At 43.1% G+C, this 18,404-nt stretch overlaps 1 long non-coding RNA gene across 13 annotated transcripts in view; it reads left to right on the top strand.

Moving 5' to 3' along the window:
- The first annotated feature begins 1,719 nt into the window (after positions 1–1,719).
- The window catches only part of LOC308194127, a 155,761-nt gene continuing 139,076 nt past the window's right edge, over positions 1,720–18,404 (top strand). For 2 of the 13 annotated variants that reach the window (XR_013950303.1, XR_013950304.1), the window contains exon 1: positions 5,190–17,142. This is a non-coding gene — a long non-coding RNA (uncharacterized lncRNA). Of the gene's footprint in view, positions 17,143–18,404 lie in introns of all 13 variants that reach the window. The other 11 variants (XR_013950292.1, XR_013950293.1, XR_013950294.1 and 8 more) reach the window with 11 other exon arrangements.

Consider the following 18,404-nt stretch of genomic DNA (forward strand, 5'->3'; position numbering starts at 1 on the left):
TGTGGTGTCCATGCTGTGAAATTTAAGGAAGATGTATTTTTCAGAAAGGCTCTCTTGGTTGTATGGATGAGAGGCCAGAGATAGTGCGCTACAACACTCAATCTTTGTGCTCTCTTTTGCAAAGCAGCAGTTATTTCCCTTGTAGCCTGCAAGCAGATACTGCAGAAGATGAGGAATAGCTAGAAACTCCAAAATTAAACTTAAACTGACTTCCTGTCTTGCTGTGCAGTTCATACAGACCTCGGTCATAGGAGGTGATGTAAGCTTCAGGGGTCTAGCTCTTGGTGGAGGACTGTAGAAGTTCTTCTTTCCTTCGGAAAAAAAAAAAACTGTTTTGCAAGTAGTACAAGATGAATGGCTGTTAACAGCGCAGGCAAGCTGCCAGCAGCATGAGGGCTGCCACAGCCTGGTGTGCGAGTGCAACTGCAGGACACGCTTGTTAATAAAATGAGGTGCTTAAGATCTTAAGGCAATAACTGATCAGGTGTTTGGTGCTGTACATGCGTGGAAAAAAAATGCATTTTAAGCAACTTCCTTGTTAACTGCGATCACACAAACAAGCAGCACTGCTATACTTGGTCTTACTCCAAGACAACTGGCTTCTGAAGCTTATGAAAAAGCTCGTGTTGCGTTAGTAGCAATGCTGTTCCTTGTCTTAAACATATTGGTGGTATGGATAACATATGATATAATCAGAACAGATTGTGACCCTCCCAATTTGAATGTGATTCTTGCAAAGTCAGGTTCTAGCCAGGGGCTTTTAATTGTGTTCTTCGCAATCATGTATATTAATTATCTGTGATCATGCTGTGTAGAGGAAAATTACACCCAATATGTAATTTCCCTCAAGTGTATGGCTACACTGTAGTTGGATGGCAATGTTTTTTGTTGTTGTTTGTCGGTGGAGAGAAATCTTGCCTATGCATCTCCCCACTAGTTTCCTTTATCTCCTAAAAATGGATCTTGACATGTCTGTTTCATTAGAAAAAATACTGAACTGACAGTTGAAGAAATACAGGTGGATGAGAAAGTTATGTGCCTTGGGCATATAATAGCTTAATTTGCTCTTTCATGAGTGAATAGGTCTGTCTTGCAGGATTTTATATTTATCTACTATCTTTGGTAGTAGATTGAGGCAAGATAATTCATCTTCATTCATTAAATCAATGTGAGAATGTATTCAGAATAGGCTGGCATGTCATCTGTTGTACTCGGGGTGGTTTGTCTCATGGTGGAATAATGTTGATCACAGTGCAGCCAGGCTCTGATGTTAGCGTGTGCAATTTAACTCAGTGAATTTGGCAATCTGTCACAGGAGTGGTAAAATAGTGACTTGTGTCAAAGGCACACTGAAGTCTGTTTTTACATCCTTTTGAAGCTTATCCTTGTTTCCACCTTACTTGTGGAGACTGACGTTTGAACTACTGTGAGCAAGATGGTCTACTACCCAGCGCCTGTGCCTGAGGTGTCTTTCAAAAGCTTTTGCCTGCTAAGGTATGTGAAGCCTGGATTTTCCCAAAAGGCTCAATACGAGCATGTTCTCTACCCTTTAGAGGGATTTAGGAAAGCCTTTGGACCCAATTGCACAGGTCATAAGGGAGGAAATATTTTTTTTAAATACTTGAACTCTAGCTTATTATAGAAAAACAGATATAAGGACTGTTTAAGGTTGGAAAGAAGGGTGACAGTGATGTCTTGTTCTCTTCATTTGCTGGATGGTGACATGGCTGTTTTTAGGCCAAAACCCTGGGAGGAAATCCTGCATTTTCAGGTCTGAGATGGACCTATTCCAGGCTTAGGGACAGGAAAATCACATCTCTTCACAGGACAAGATGCCTCTTCAACATGACACATGACAATGTTGAAACTGCCTCAAAGTTGTCTTGTAGAACCAGACTCAAATGTTGCATCTGGTCCTGGGCATTGTTTTACTGGGGATTCTCAGTTATCTTGGCAAAAATCGTATGGAGGAGTCATTTCAGGCCAGTTCTAAATTGTTCATGGGTTGATTTTTCTACAGAATGGTAGGAAATGACCATAATTCCTTCTCTGACAATGTAACTTTGTATCTGAGTGAAAAATTAACTGCATTTCTGAGTGTTGTCTAAATGCGTCTTGAACTCCGGCAGGCTCGGTGCTGTGACCACTTCCCTGGAGAGCCTGTCCCAGTGCCCAACCACCCTCCCAGTGAAGAACCTTCTCCTAATATCCAACTTGAACTTCCCCAACACAGCTTCATGCCCTTCTCTCAGGTCCTACTGCTGGTCACCAGAGAAGAGATCAGCACCCGGTGAGCAACATAAGAAGCTGAAAGTAGACTTCTAGCTTTCCTTGCTGATTCTTTTCTGCTAATTAAGAACACCCAAACACTTCAGCAAGCTCAAAATAAATTAATTAATTAAAATTTTGAACAAGACCTGTCAGACTTAGGAAAAAAAAAAACAAGCCAAATACCTGGGGAAGTGCTCTGCTTTTCCAGGAAGGCAGAAGTTAAGGCTGCCCAGCAACTTTCATTTGGCCAGTTCTGCACATGGAGTATGATCACTTATTTAAATACTGGCTGGTTTTTGCCACGAGGTCCCTACCTGTGTTATGATACAGAATGGACTTTCTGTGAGGGCTCTGTCAAGTGAAGACAGCTGGAAGGGCCTTTGCTTCAGGACCTGTATTCAGTGGCCTGAACACAGCTTCCTCATTTAATGAATGTCTGCTGGAGACCTGAGGAGTCTGGCTCTCAGAAGCGCTGAATTTTTGGAGCTGAGACTGAAGTCAACAGGAGTTCTCTTAATCCGACTGTTATATGTGCATATATGTTTGCCTTTGTGGTTCTATATATTTTTCAAGTTTTCCGAAAGCGCACCAGATGGCCTTAATGGCGTTTTGATGTGTGTGGCCTTTGGTTAAGCTGGAGGAATTTCTTGTGGCTGCACCAGTTTCTCATCTAGCTCTTGGTGGTCGTATGCTGTAACCTGTGGTACAGCCTGGCCCTGAAGAGAGATGGGGCTTCAGCTTGGCTGAAGGGTTGCCCAGGAGCTTGCTGACAGCAGAGGAAGGCTGACCTGATATCTCATTTCAGCTCCAGGCATTGAAAGGAGATGTTTTCTCCAGGTCAACCGTTTGACTCTAGATGTGGCCACACGTGGTCAAGCTCTTCTTTGTCCTAGTAAGCCCCTCTGCATGTTGATCGGTCCTGGACTTGCTGGCAGGCAGCTACTCCAACATCACTTGCTCCTGCACAGAGTCTCCTTATTTCAGGTCCAGCCTATTTGCCAATTTTGTACTAATGTCTGATTTAAAACTATTTTCAGCCTGTAATTACTACAATGAAAATACCAAAGAAATTGATTTCTTATATTCCTCACATTATATTACTCTGGATTCCTGTCTAAGTGCTGAGGGGTTAAATATGATTCATGTAATCTACTTTCTCACTAATCATTTATTCAATTACCTATTAGAACTCGGGCAAGGAAGACCAAAAAAGGAGAGGGGAGAGACCAACCCACAGTGTATTTCCAATAAAATGCTACAAACAACAACCAATCATTAATTATCTAATCAGCATTCTCTAAGTCTTTTAGCCATAATCTCATTACTGTAATTAATTGCAAGAATCATTTTGTAAACAGAGCACAATAAAAGTATATGCAACATAACAACACCCAAATTAAATCTAAATCCCAGAATGAATAACAGAGAAAGCTGGGAGATATTACTAAGAGAGGGTGTCATTAAAGAAGATCATATTTCAATGTCAAAATCTGGTGGACTACTTGTGCTATGGGAGTAAATCAATAGTGTTGCATTGAAAAGACTGGGCCAGATCCACTTTGGTGCAATTAATCACAACTCCATTAAAGCTCAGAGGGATGGAGGAGGCTCCTTAGCTAGTAAAAATGAATCTCTTGTAGTTACAGGGGCTGGTACATGTTGGCAAAGCTGCTGCACTAGGCTAGTTTTTTGCACCTAATAGTTATGGTTGTCAGCCTAAAGGATTTAGGAGAGCTCATCCTTTTCCTTTTAGTGGTAAAGATGTGCTTGAAGGTTTTCACATACTGTTGAACATCCTCCTTTGGGCCAGTTTTTTGTAGTCCTTCACTTCTGATAGTGGTAGCTCTACTCTGCTTTTTTTGGCTACTTCTGTAATAAATAATCAAATGATACAGACATCCCCACAAATACCTGCTGGGCTTACAGCAAAGTTATTGTATGACATTATCAGGATTCTCCATCTAATATTCTAGCAGCATGTTACTGTCTTTGCCCTTACTAGCCTTTTGACTGCAGCGAGTATTTTGTCAATTTTCCCCTTTTCATTTAATTCTTCATTAATATTTTTTAAAGGATCAATGCCAGGATTCATTTGAAAGCTATAACACAATATATAAAAGAACCCCAACAACCGTAGGCTTTGTTGTGCCATCGATTTTTTTGAGCAGAATTCCCTGCTGACTGCAGTGGGGAGTTGCTCAAAGATATTGATAGCATGTGTCCCTCTACAGAGAACTTAGATTAAAAACACAATACCTTCTAGTCAAAAAGGTCTGTGTGGAGTGCATTAACTTGAGGAAAAGAATTGTATGAGAATCCACAAAAAAAAGCAGGCAGACTCTAAACAACCCCTGGCAGAGAAAGTGTTCAGATGGATGCTGTAATACAAGGAAAAACCCCCATTAATGCCTTCCACCTCTGTCTGCTGGGACCTGGCTAAGTACTGGCCAAACAGAGGTCCTTGCAGCGATGTAGAAAACAAGTATGCCTTTTGGTAGCTGCTACGGAGGAGCTCCTGGATTTAGTCTATCTGGATTCCCTGACCAAGGTCCAAGTTTTGAGGAAGACTTAAAAGTCTGGTCTTGCATTCTACTGTTCCTTGTTGGCAAACATGATGTGCCAGCCTTGGTGTGGTACCATGCCAGCGTGGGTCAGGAGGTACGTTAGAAGGCTTGCCATGACATTTTATATATTTATTGAGCTCCTGAATCCAGAGCATCCTTTAAATCCTCTGTCAAAGAAAATTCTACAGAGGAAATACAGAATGCCTTGTTAATTCAGTTTTTAATGATGAATGCCCTGTGGCTTTCTCTTTGATAATCACAGTTTGTTTCCACGAGCAGGTCATACCTTTTTTAGCTCACTATGCCCCTTAATAAGACTGCAAATGCCTCCAGGTAAAACTGAGTGTTAGTCAGTTAGTCAGTTCTGTAGATGAGGGGAAGATCTTAGAATACAAAAAAGTGGAACTTTGGCCAGTGCCTGTTTTGCAGGCATAAAAAGAGTGAAATGCAGCTGAGCTGGAGAACTGCATTTCATTGTGACCAAGAGAAGATGTTTTAAGTCACTGACCAATTTTGTTTTTAAAGACCTAAATGTTCTTAAAGTGGTTTTGCCTTGGAAGGGTGATTCTGATGTTTTATAGAGTCAGCCTCACGTTTAAATTAATTTGTCTTCAACAATGCACTACTACATTTAGCAAGTATATTTTAATGCCAGGGTTAAATTAAACTCCTTTTCTTTCCAGTAAAAATAAAGTGCACGAGCTGCATGAATTAGTAATTCCCAAAGTAATAAATATTATCAACTTATTCTAAGACACTGGGATAATATTTTTCTGGTTTTGGACCATTAGCCAAGTTTTACATATGCTGTATTTGGTGTGCTAGAGATGGCATAGAGGTGCCTATGTTTTTTCCAGTACAGCTGTTAAATCAATGTCATCACTTGATTTATACTGCACATCAGCAAGCCCTGGGGGATGTGTCCACCTCTCAGGCTATAGCAAGGATGCCAGGACCCTTCACAGGACCAAGGCATTACTCCACCTATGCTGCATCCTTCTTAAGGCTGCAAGGGAAAGGTGTTTGGTTTCTAGTGCTGGGGATGCTTTGGCATCTGTAGAAGCAGCTCAATCCCTTTTGGGCTTTGGCAGACTGGGTGCCTAAGCCGCTTGGGATTTGAAGGAGAGAGAATGCTTTTCCCGTGGGGCATTTACTGGCTTGGATTACATGGCCAGGAAAGCATCTGTTGTTATATTGAACTGTGCCTGCTTCTGTGCAGTGTCTGACATGAGATTATTTTTAAAGTTTGGGTGCTTAGAAAGGTTTTGGAAAATGTTAGCTGTCATAAAAAGTAGCATTTCCTATTGGAAATAGGTTTTACCTTCCAGGTAGCAGTAATAGCTATTTAGCCTCAATGAATTACATGGCACTTTCCATTGGCTTTAATCCTGACCCTCAAAGAATAGGTTTTACCATCTGCATGATAACTGAGTTTGGGAAATCAGCTTCTGAAGGAACAGTAGATGCATCATCTGTCCACGTGGGATTATTAAACTGAAACAGCTACATGGTATTTTGTCAGTTGGCTCCCATCTTCAATTTGAAACCCAGACAGCTCAGTTTCTCCATTTACAGCTTTGAATATACTCAGGGAACTAATAAACTGAAATGACAGATGCATAGGGATTACAGGATATCAAGCAGTATTTTCCAAATGGGGTAACAACTGCTATGAAAAAAACATTCTGTTGTGGTAATGAAAGTTATCTTTTTACATCTTCTGCTTGCTGGTCTGGAATCACCAAAGAGATAAGAATTTCTCCTGCAGTTAAAACACTCAGCAAACCTGCTGTGGGGTGTTTGCCAGGAGTTTGCACTCTGAATAGCAAATGTAAATAAACCTTTCACCATTACATTGGGAAGTAATGCATATAGCACTCCTTGCTGCTTAGTCAGACTTCAGTCTTTTACTTCTCTGAAACTCTACCCTTTTGCTGTACCTGTGTGAGACTAATGAGGTTTTGGTCAGACTTTGAGGCACTCTAGGGCGATGATGGGATTGTCAGATTCATTGTCTGTAGCCTTTCACAGGACACGGGTCCCTCTGAAGCATGGGCTGTAATTAGAGGACAGAATTGGGCATGCAAAACCTTCCCTTCAGAAGCCACCAAGGAATATGGGACTTGGGAAGCCTTGCTGAAAACAAACGAAAGCTGAAGCCAGGGACATCTGAACAGAGTTGCTGTGAGTCAGAATATCTCAGTGCTGAAAAAGGCCCTTAGCAATAGCCCTGTGGCAAGTGTGTGCAAAGGAAGAGCATCTTAACACTGGATTATTTGGGGAAAAAGTTCTCTATATTTGCACAAGTCCTCTATATTTGCTCTAGAAGCTATTCCTCGTAAGAGTTTTTAATCTTTGGTGGGCAACGCTATGCTTAGGATCTCAAGGCAAGAAGAATACTGATTTCACTTGATTTCATCCCAACCTAGAAAAGTGTTGGTTTTTGTAGAGAAACTTCAGGCATGATTTTACGTACTTGTTTAACAGCCTTGTATTAATGGCCTTTCTGAAGAAAGGTGGCCACAAACACATGTGTATTTTCCTTTTTACAGTGTCTCTGATTCTCAGCTAGTGATGAAGCTTTCTTAATACAGCTTGGTAATATTGTATAAAGGGATTCAGGGGAACTTGACAACAAACACAAAATATGTGGATGGTTATATGCTGTGTGTAATATAGCAGAGAATTCTCCAAGCCCCATAAATGCTGCAGCTCCTTTCTTCAGGATTTACTGGTGTGGTAATTTTGAGGCTGTGTCTTTATCCCTGTGTAATGGCTGCAGAAGCCTCTCTGCCGAAGAGGACGGAGAACAGGCTTTGGGATCAGCCTGGACAATTTGCATGGTTTGCCAGTGTGTAGGGTGTCTTCTCCCAGGATATTCAAGCTAATCATGCTCATTTATTTCTATATAGAGATGATCTCCATCTTTTTGTATGGAGAGAAACCCAGTGTCCATGCAGCCTGCTTTGTAGCTTCCCTTACTCTTGAGAAAGCAGAAATAAATAAGCAGGCAGAGCTGTGACTTGCTGAAGCAAATGTTTTTTGCAATTTACTTGATTTCCAAAAATTTGGTGGTTATTGAGGAACCTGTGGGTGTCCTCACTCACCTCTTAGTCCACTTTCTTCTCTGAGTAATTCTTATGCATCTAACATGGCGTTTCTCCATGGTGTTCACCCAGGGTGCTCCTTAGATGAGTTTCCGCTGCTGCAGTAATGCATCCAGTAATCTTGCTTGTAAGTCAACTGGCAAAGTGAGCATCAAAGGCACAGGTGTGGCAGCTGGGCCTTCGTCGTGCTGCTCAGGTGCATGGTGTGTGCTAGAAGTGTCCTTTTACACTGGGATGTGCAAATACCTTGCTGTCCTAGCCTTCTCATTAGGCTTTCTCACAAATGAACAAACTGCAGTCTAGCTATTCTGCCTTAATTCTGTCACGCACCCCTTTAAAGGGTCAGATCTTAGACTCAGAGGCTTATTTAGCTCCCAGAGCCTGGAGAATGCCGAAGTGGTTTGTCCTGAAATAATGGGCATGTTAGATTCTCCAACTCTTCTGTGTTCTTCGTGAGGACATTTTTCTGGAGAAAATCCCCCCACATCATGCTATTGCCTGAAGATGCATTTCTGCCATCTTAAAAGACGTATTGGCTAAAGCATCTTAAAATTTCTTGAGTTTCCATGTAAGTTGGGGATAGTATTATTAGACCTCTTGATAACATGGTCACAGGTTTTGTGTGTGGGTGATAGGTATCTTAGTTGTGGGGATGAATGCACAGCTAGGCACTTTGCCACTATCCCTTTTCTGTCTCTTTTTAGTTTTCCACACATATGGACACTTTGTGTTGGTATTAGTAAGATCATAAGACGTGTTTACTGAGTTTTGGTCCGCACAGGTGAAGGTGAAATGTCAGTCTACTACTGCAATGAGTAACAGGGTTCTCAGCATCGCTGGCGTATTCTCAGCAGCTGTCAGAGGTGGGAGAAGTGGCATTTCCTCCATTTCCAAACAGCTTGTCTACCAGAGACTTGAAGGCTTAGGCAGGGTGCGGTGGGACCTTCTGTAATTCAACAAGGACAGATGCCAAGTCCTGCCCAGTGGAGGACAAGTCCCTGGCAGTGACACGGGCTGTTACTGACCACTCAGGGCAACTCAGACAGAAACAGCCTCAGGTCCCCGGCCTCAAGGAACTAGGAGTGAGCCACTCCTGTGCCCTGGCCATGGGGGAGACCACCGGCATCCTGAATAAAAGTGCAGGCAGCAGGTAGAAGAGGTGATGGCCCTTCTTCCCCACAGGATGGACCATGGAACCTGTGATGAAGTTATCAGGAGCTTCCATTAAAACTGCTTCGTGATGGCTGTGAGATGTGTTTTTGAAGGTACTTACCCTGGAGGAAGTAATTCACTCCTGGGTCAATCCACTGACTTATTTCTGTTGCAGTCCTGAGATTAATCCTTTCAGGGGTGCATGTAACAAACTGGAGAACTGCTGGTTTATTGCACTTGTGGCCAATATTTTAATTTCTGTTTCCTAATTTGGGTATCTCCTGTTCCCTCAAACACCGCCAGTGTAAGGTTAAAGCTGTCTCTACTGCTCAGCTTTAATGAATCCTTGCAATAAAGCTTTCAACAGCATAATATCAGTGAATCTGTGGTGGCCGCTCAGACACCTCCATCCATCAGTTTTCCTGAGAAGCGTGGCAGAGGACCTGTGTTATACAACGCACATAACAAAGGGACAAATTCCAGCTCTGCTACAGCGACGTTTTTCGTGAACAAGATCCATAGATTGTTAATGCGTTACAGGCCTAAAAATGTTAAATGCAAATATGAAGAAGGGATCTGCTTTTTCTAGGGAAGATTATTCATTTCTTGGCTCTGAATATCAGATAAGACTAATTTCTGACACATGGATTTGAGGTTTTTGTATTGCAGAAAAGCTTGCAATCCTCAACACCCTCTCCATTCCCTGCAAACATTTAGAACAGCTATTTTCTCCTTCAGATGACAATTTTCATTTCAAGCAGGCTACAAGAGGTCATTTAGCTAATTTATGTGGAGATGAGGGAGGGCTGGTGGCACGGGCTTGAGAAATCAGGGAGATATGCAGCAAATAAGACTGCAAAAATAGTTGATGAAGTGCCATTGCTGTCAGCATTTGCAACTGTAGATTAAGGTGTTCACATCCTAATTTAGCCTTGTGCTTGAGGCACACCATTAACCTCCTGACAGCTAGCAAAGTGCATGCACTATGGACCACCTGATCATTTTTCCCCCCCAAATGTTGACTGTTTAAGTGCTGCAGAAGTGTTAATGCTCTCTGGCCACGGGCTCCTGTTCTAAATTTAAACCGAACTGATTACACGGAGATACAGAGGTGATGCTATTGAAAGGGACAGCGTGTTGTCTGTGAAATACAGACAACATTCACCACTATTGTCACACACATCAACAGCCTGGCTTCTCCTCTCCAAGCTGTGTTTCGGCAAATTCCAGAATAATAAAAATTCAGACCATGTTATCTTCTATGAGTAATTCTCCTGCTTATGTGATGTTATTCCAGGAACTGTACTCTGCCAATGCCAACACTTGGCACAGGTTTTGCTCCAACTCTTGCCCTGCTTTTAAGCAGATTTTAACTATCACACATGGGAGATTATGGTGTGTGGGATATTTGTTTTTCTGTGACAGGTCTGTGTTGACTTTGATATTTGAAAGATAGCTCCTGTTATAAACCTTACTTGCATTCATCTTGATATGGGGTGAATAATAACGGAATGATTTTCTTGTGCTGTGCATCAGTATGGTTTACACAGGCTCCCTGAAATGTTTTATTTAAATATGTGCAAATCCAGCCAGTAAAATGCCTTCATAAAAGCCAGTCTAAATCACAGCCTGAAAGTGGAATCCCATACATGGTTGGGTAAGGTATGATGGAGAAATAGCAGTTCTCTGCTGTTCTGTGCCCAGACCATTATGGCAGCACCTTTCTTCCTCCTCAGCTTGTTGCAAGTTGTTCCAAGGGCAGATCTTATTTAAAATGATCAGAAGAATGTTTCCAGTGGGATTTGCTATTTAAGCAGGTTAGCTTAAACTATTTCTGGATTTTCTTGTTCTCCCCTCTGAGATGCAGGGATTTGCAGAATTCTTTGCTTGATTCTGTCATCATTTCTTTGGGTGGGAAGAAAATATCACCTTGCTCTCGTAGCTCTCTGAACTTGCTGGAGGTTGCAGCACCCTCCTGCTGTGGAGGAGGCTTTTTGCAGGGGTGCAAGCCAGAATAGATCTGTTAGCTGTAACACTGCTGTCTGCTCCTCTGCCAGCCTTTTATCCTGTGCTAGGGCACAATAAATGTTAGTAAGCGCAAAGAAATTTTCACCTCCATGAGGTTTCTGTTTTTATATGGAAACTTGCTATCTTCATAAGAAATGATCAGGGTAATTGCTGTATGCTTTGGATTCCTTGACCTTTGTTTGAGTAGTGGCTGGCAAGCTCTGAGCTGATTATTTTTTTTAGCTTGAGATTTGCTCACACTGGATGCAGCTGCTAATGCTCGCTTTGTAGTCTGAGATCCGTGGGGGAGCTGTATTGCTCTGCCCTCCTGGAACGAGTCACCTCGTATCCAGGTGAGTCACCCCCAGAGCATCCTTGAGTCATCCCTCAGCAGGGTGCTGGCTATCGGTCCACAAGGAAATGGACCTTGCCCAGAGCACTTCTGTTGCATTTCATAGGCTGAACTTTTTGGGTGTTTTCCCAAAAGACACTGGGAATATTATCCGTTATCAGACTTATTATCTCCATGTGGAAAAAGGTATGGTTATATGCCAGCGTGCGCAACTGGGTGCCTCTTAAGTACATGAAATGTCTGGCATGGAAACTGAAGACATGGGGAGAAGTGCTCTTTTTTAGAGAACTCAGAAGATGCAAATTTCATAAAACTTCCATCACATAAGGAAGAATAGGAAAGTGTTATCACTGTTTTTCCCTATATTCTTTACCATGACCTTATTTCAGATATCTGAGCTGCTAAGGGTGCTTGAGAAAAGGCTGGTAAGCCCTGAGTCTGCTTTGGCTTACTCAAGCTGTGCTTGCTATTCAAATGCGTTATCTTGAGCCATGTTAGCGTTACACTTCATTTTGCAGTAAAATAATATTTTTGGTGATCTCTGCACAGAGGTAGCAGCAAGCCAAGAGGGCTCATGGGTATAGATGTATCTTCTGTCTTGCAAGACAGTGGTGGCCTGATGGAGGAGAAAGGAAATATTCCAGTATCACAGGGATGTGTCTCTACCTTCTGTACTGGGAGGGGCTTTGTGCTCTTTGAAAGGTGAGAATAAAGAGGGAGCATACATGCACTTGAGGTTTTTTGATATTAAAGCATTCACCAAAAATGCCTTATAAATGACCATGTAAATTGTTTGGTCTGAGGGCTGGTCTTCTACCATTACAATTTTTATTGACTTTGGGCTTGGTTCAGAGAACAAATTCCTCTAACTTTTCAGAGTGCAACAAATGGCTGGTACTTGCTTACATTTTTATATTGTTTCTATGTGAAATGCAGAACTGTACTAAAATTTCCTATCTAGCCAACTGTCTACACAGACATTTCAATATTGAATTCCTCCAGGTGACTGTTGAGGGCTTAAACTAGGCTATGTATGTGCCTGAAAGGAGCCAACTCCAGGACAACTGCTCTTTTGTTTCTTAGAAAAAGGTAAAATGTACCATTAGATATCAATATATTGAAAACAATCTCATGTCTCTGCAGGGTGACATGCATTTGTGCTGCTAATTGCCCACTATAATGTGCTATTTGTTTTGTTTAATAAACTTGAATAGTTTCCTGGTATGAAACAGTATACACGCACAGTTCAGTACTCTGTCTCTTCTAGCTAAAGACAGCAAATTCTCTTTCTTCCTTTGGAAAGATGATTTTCCATTTACTCTCCTGCATTGTCTTGGGGTATGGATATTGCTCTGAAGTGGTTTGCTTGACCAGATTGATCCAGGTAGGCTCACTGCAAGTCTAAACCTGTCTTCCACTGCCCCCAGTAGGCACTCCTTTGGCCAAATTCGAGGCACCAGAGCAATATTTTGGGAGACCTGTTCCATGCTCAGAGGGTGCTGCTTCCAGGTGAGCTATTTTGTGGCTGCTTCTGATGGTGGCAGTGGAAGTAAACTTTGAAGGGAGAAATCCAAGCAGAAAGTGTGTGGTCATGATGAGAAGCCCTTACGCCTCTCTGAGCATTACTGGTTTGTGCGGTACATTATGAATCAGTCTTGGTTGTTAGTCCTGCAGTCTCCAGGGTTGCACGTGTCTGCTGTTCCTTCCTTCTCCCCTGGAGAAGCAGGGGAGAGCTCACTGCTTGCCTAACCAGCCCTGCATGTGTTTTCTAACAGCCAGTAGCTCCTCAAGCAAGAAGGGACTGAACTGTCTCTGCAGCACCATTTAGGAGTGGCAATCAGCTGATATGAGCAAAAGGGATTTGGGTGTAGACTTGTGGCAATAAATAGGTGAGTGACAGTTGGCAGGGAAGCTTGTATTTTTCATGCTGGTGTAATAAAGATTTATGAAATTCATGTTTTTATTAGAAGACAAGAATGTGTTTGAAAACACGAGTATGACTCCCTATGCAGCAGTGAGTCACTGATTCCCGGGTGCTCGCATGGGAGAGTGGTTGTCTCATACTGCAACTGTGCTAAATGACAGCCTTAGTATAAATGGGGATTTGGTCTAAAAATTTTTAACATGTAGAACTGACTGTAGTTGTGATTGCTTAGGTTTATTTCAGATTGTCTGTGTGGTACATATGGAGGAGTTCAAGTGCTTGGATGCTGACGAATATGATTTTTACAAAAAAAAAATAATAATAATTTCCAGTAGGTCAATATGGAATACATGTTTTTCTCTTCCAGTACTCTTGGGCTTTCTGGATGGATAGCTAAAAGCAGATAACTTCTAGACTAGCCCCCCTGTTCCGGGGCCAGCCATTTGCTGAAAGGGGGCTTTCAGTGAATGCCTTTAGAGAGCCTGGGTTTGAGCTCTGTCTTGAGTGATGCTATGAGCTGCCGATGTTGCTCCAGAGCAATGCTGAAAATACAGCAGGAGGTATTTCACACAGAGGCAGCACCATCCAAATGCTACAGGGAGCAGAAATCCTCTCTGGCACTAAACAAGGAGGAAGACCTGAATTTCAAGGGGGATGGTTTCCCCTTGCTGATGGGTGCCTGTGAAAACTGTATGCACTGTTGGTCAGCTCTACACCTCCCTATAAAGAACTGTGCCATTACTATTTTTGCTGCAAGATGCTGACACCTTTGCTTAAATTCCCAGCCATTTAAAAACGTTGATAAGAAATACTTATTTGAGCCTATCCACTGACTTTTTTGTTTGAGGTATTTCAGCTTTTAGGATCTGCTTTATTGATTCTGAAGCTCTACTTTCTACTGTCTTTTTTATTGTGCAAGCTTTTTTTCCACAGGCTTTGCCTTTGCAAAATTATTCATAACATGTTTTTCTTAACAGAAGTCTAGGCTGTAGAGCCCATTTCACTTTGCATGCTGCTGGGAAGATGACGAGACTCCCTTTCCAGTGATATGGGATGTTCTGCATTTTATGTATAATAAATTTGGTGTGGAAGCTAGAGCCTGGCTTCACCTAATTCCTCTGCGTTACTAACAACTGAGCATGTAGGTGATGCAGCAGCAAACCTAATAGGAGAGATGTCTGGTGATGAAGCAAGACAGGGAAGGGACCATGAAAAACCTACAAATATAGTTCCCATGAAGTCTGGTCATAGCTCAGATTCTGGCCTAGAGTGGAAGATATCTATCAATATTCCCCAAAGGAAAAATTGATCCTATCTGAGAGAAAACAGATCTCCATTTTTTTCTAACATGCTATGTTTCAGTTACAATTTCTTCATACCCAATGATTTTATTATACCTCTAGTTGCTCTGTTGCAATGGATTTGTCTGCTTTTATGGGGCACCATTAGAGACATTTACCAAGGAGATCACGTTAGGAATTCCTCAGGCTGTAGTGTCAGGTAACAGTTACTATAGAGATTTTGAACCACAGTCGTGAATGCCTTCTGATCACGAAGGCAATCAGAGGCTGAGTAAAATAAAAGTTCAGTACAACATGAACACTGCTAGCTTTTTGTGCAGCAAGGTTTCTAGTTTTCACATCAGTGATTATCTCATGAATCCATAGGGCTAACGGGGCTAACATTTGTCCTATTAACTTGTCTATGCATCAGTGTCCAGCTAAGAAAGGCCTATGTCTGCTTCTGACACTACTGTGCAATGCTGCACCCTTCAAGCTTTCAAGGTCTCATGTCAAGAGGCAGTGAAGAAAGGTAGTTTCCTTGTAATAACTTTCTCCCAACTACATGATACAAAATGCTACTCTTCATAGGCAACTATGTGCTGATATAGTTGTATGGCAGTTATATGCATATGTATTTATGTGCAGGTACTGTTGTTTTTGACCTGAGACATCTCTCAATGCCAAAAACCCTCTCCATGTCACTTTACAAAATAAATTTTTCCCCTCCCTTCACCAGACCTCATCTTAATGCTTCTAATGCTCATTTTAGCACCTTCATAGACCTGCAACTACAAGTGTTTCTTATTCTTCTCTGTAAATGCCTGTTTCTAACATCGTTTTGCTATTTATTAATTTAAGTAACACCCAAGAGACATAGATAAGATGAAGCCCCACTGAGGCAAATACTGTGCAAATGCATAGTAAAAGTCCCTGCTTTGATGAGTTTACAATACAAACCCTGTTCCTTTGATCAACAATACACACTGGACTGCTGTGCTAATCTTGGTCTGTTCTGAAGCTGTCAGGTTTCTCATTTATCCTCTATTTGATCCTGTAAATTGCAGAATGAAGTCCTTAGATTGACAAGATGGCTGAGGTGGGAGGAAGAATTAAAACACTGTGGAAATAAAGGCAACAAAAATGATGTAATTTCTAAATAATGAGTAAATCATGGAAAAGTGGCTGTAAAGATCCAGTTTATGGTCATGAGTGATATGGTCATAGAATCATAGAATATTCCGAGTTGGAAGGGACCCATGAGGATCTTCGAGTCCAACTCCTGGCTCCACACAGATCTACACACAAATTCAGACCTATGACTAAGAACACAGTCCAAATGCTTCTTAAACTCTGACAGGCTTGGTGCCGTGACTGCATCCCTGGGGAGCCTGTTCCAGTGCGCGACAGCCCTCTCAGTGAAGAACCTCTTCCTGATATCCAGGCTGAACCTCCCCTGTCACAGCCTGACACCATTCCCTCGGGTCCTGTCACTGGTCACTACAGAGAACAGATCGGCGCCTGCCCCTCCGCTGTCCCTCATGAGGAAGCTGTAGGCCGCCATGAGGTCTCCCCTCAGCCTCCTCTTTTCCAGGCTGAACAGGCCCAGTGACCTCAGCCACTCCTCATACGTCTTCCCCTCTAGGCCCTTCACCATCTTTGCAGCCCTTCTCTGGACACTCTGCAGCAGTTTCACGTCCTTTTTGTACTGCGGTGCCCAGAACTGCACACAGTGCTCGAGGTGAGACTGCACCAGCGCAGAGCAGAGCGTGACAATCCCTTCCCTCGACCGACTAGCAATGCCGTGCTTGGTGCACCTGCTTGATGATGGCTGGTTTGGAACAACCTGCTGTGCGTGCGCAGTGTAGCCACGTGCCACGCAGAGATACCAGCCGAGCGCCCTGAGCAGCGGTGGCATAGCAGCGTGCTGGCACTACTGGCTTCTTAACTCTGCACACACGTGCCCTGCTTCCAGTCCTGCAGCAAGGCTGCTGGTGGCACAAAACTGGGAGGAGCGGCTGATCCACCGCAAGGCTGTGCTGCCGTTCAGAGAGACCTGGACAGGCTGGAGAGCAGGGCAGAGAGGAACCTCACGAAGCTCAACAGAGGCAAATGCAGGGTCCTGCACCTAGGGAGGAATCATGGCATCCTACATCCTGGGCTCCTCACGAGCAGGTTACAAACACCGGCGGAAACCAGCGGTGAGATCCCCGCCTCCCCAGGGCCCGGCTGTGTAGGCCCGGGCAGAGGGTGCTGCTGGCTCCGCCCGCGCCTCCTCAGCCGCCCTCGCGAGGGGCCTCGGGGCAGGAAAAAAGTCCTAAAAAAGAAGAAAAAGAAAAAAAAAAAAAAGCCCTGCCCGCCGCCATCCCCCGCTCCGCTGCAAAACGCCCCTACCGCGGAGCCGATCGCCTCAGCGAGTGAATGGAAACAGGGGTAGGATGTTGCCTCTTCAAACACAAGAGCTGGGAGACATCATGGAAACGTGGTAGGTGGCTAAGTGTTCAGAACAAATGAAAGGAGGTGATCTGGCACGTAACAGGAAATTATGCTGCTGATGTGCTTGTGGTAGGATACTGCAGACGCTAAAAACTTATATGTGCTGAAAGTGTGAGTGGACTTTTATTTATGCTTTTTTATTTAGCATCTTCCTGGAGAAAGTCTGGTATGGTAGCTTACTGGTAGCCACTAGACTTCATTACTGTACACCTTGACAAGATAGTTTTGTTTTGTTTTTTCCCTGGTGAATATGCACTGGCCTTTACCATTCCCCAACACTGTGGTTGGTCATTTCTATAGACAAGTCATTGTTTTTTCTTGGGTAGCCTGTCATGGTCAAAGTCTTGACTAATAAAACAGGCATGTCCCTGTTGTGTCAAACAATTGAATTTATTCACTCCCAAATATTACCAATGACTGCCTCTTGTTGGTCTCCTTAATGTCTACTGGCCTTAGGAGCAGCTGTTTGTCTTAAACTCAGGCCAAAATAGTTAACTAATTCAAAAGTCTTGGAGGTCATATGAGGCTGGAGTCAAATAATGAAGCTCAGAAAAGGCTACAAGTAGATGTTGAAATAAATTCCAGTTATGTACAAATGTGGAGATAACATTGGGAAGGGATGGTTAAACGTAATAGATTCATTAAGAGCACAGGAGGCCGCAGAACAAAGGAGGCTTGCATGACTGTGTAAGACTGATTAATAGTGTGGCTCCTTCAGACCCACTGCCATAGCTCAAGGGAGTGCGTGCGAACTTAATTCGCAGGGCAAGAAGCCAGGTGTTTGGGTGTCTGTTAAAGGAGAGGCCATTTCAATTGACATAGCAGTCCTGTGAATTCTTCTGCCTGCTGTGCTCCTCTTCCCTGCATCCCAGACATGAGCAACCACAGCTTGGGGAGCTGTGCCCTGCTAACAGAGGTACCTGGGTCAATCCCAAACAGTGGTAGAGTAGGAAAGGGATGCAAGCAGATGGTGTTTACTAAGTTGCTATCCTAGTATTTCCATGCAAGAATTGTAGCTGTTTGCACTGAGGCAAAGGGGTGGCTTTGAAAATAGCGGATGTGGTAGGAGAAGAGGATAGGACCTGTGGAAAGCTCATTGTCCTAGAGCAACATGGGTAGACTAAAGCACAAGAAGCCAGTGCTCTGCCGTGGTAAGAATGTAGCTCATGTTCTGCATTGAGTGATTTTTGAGAAGATCCAGGTAGCAGCATTTGCCATGGAGGTCAACAAATGCTTGCACGATCTTGGAAA

Source organism: Anser brachyrhynchus (assembly GCF_964034855.1).
Source record: "Anser brachyrhynchus genome assembly, chromosome: 4".
Classification (NCBI taxonomy): Eukaryota; Metazoa; Chordata; class Aves; order Anseriformes; family Anatidae; genus Anser; species Anser brachyrhynchus.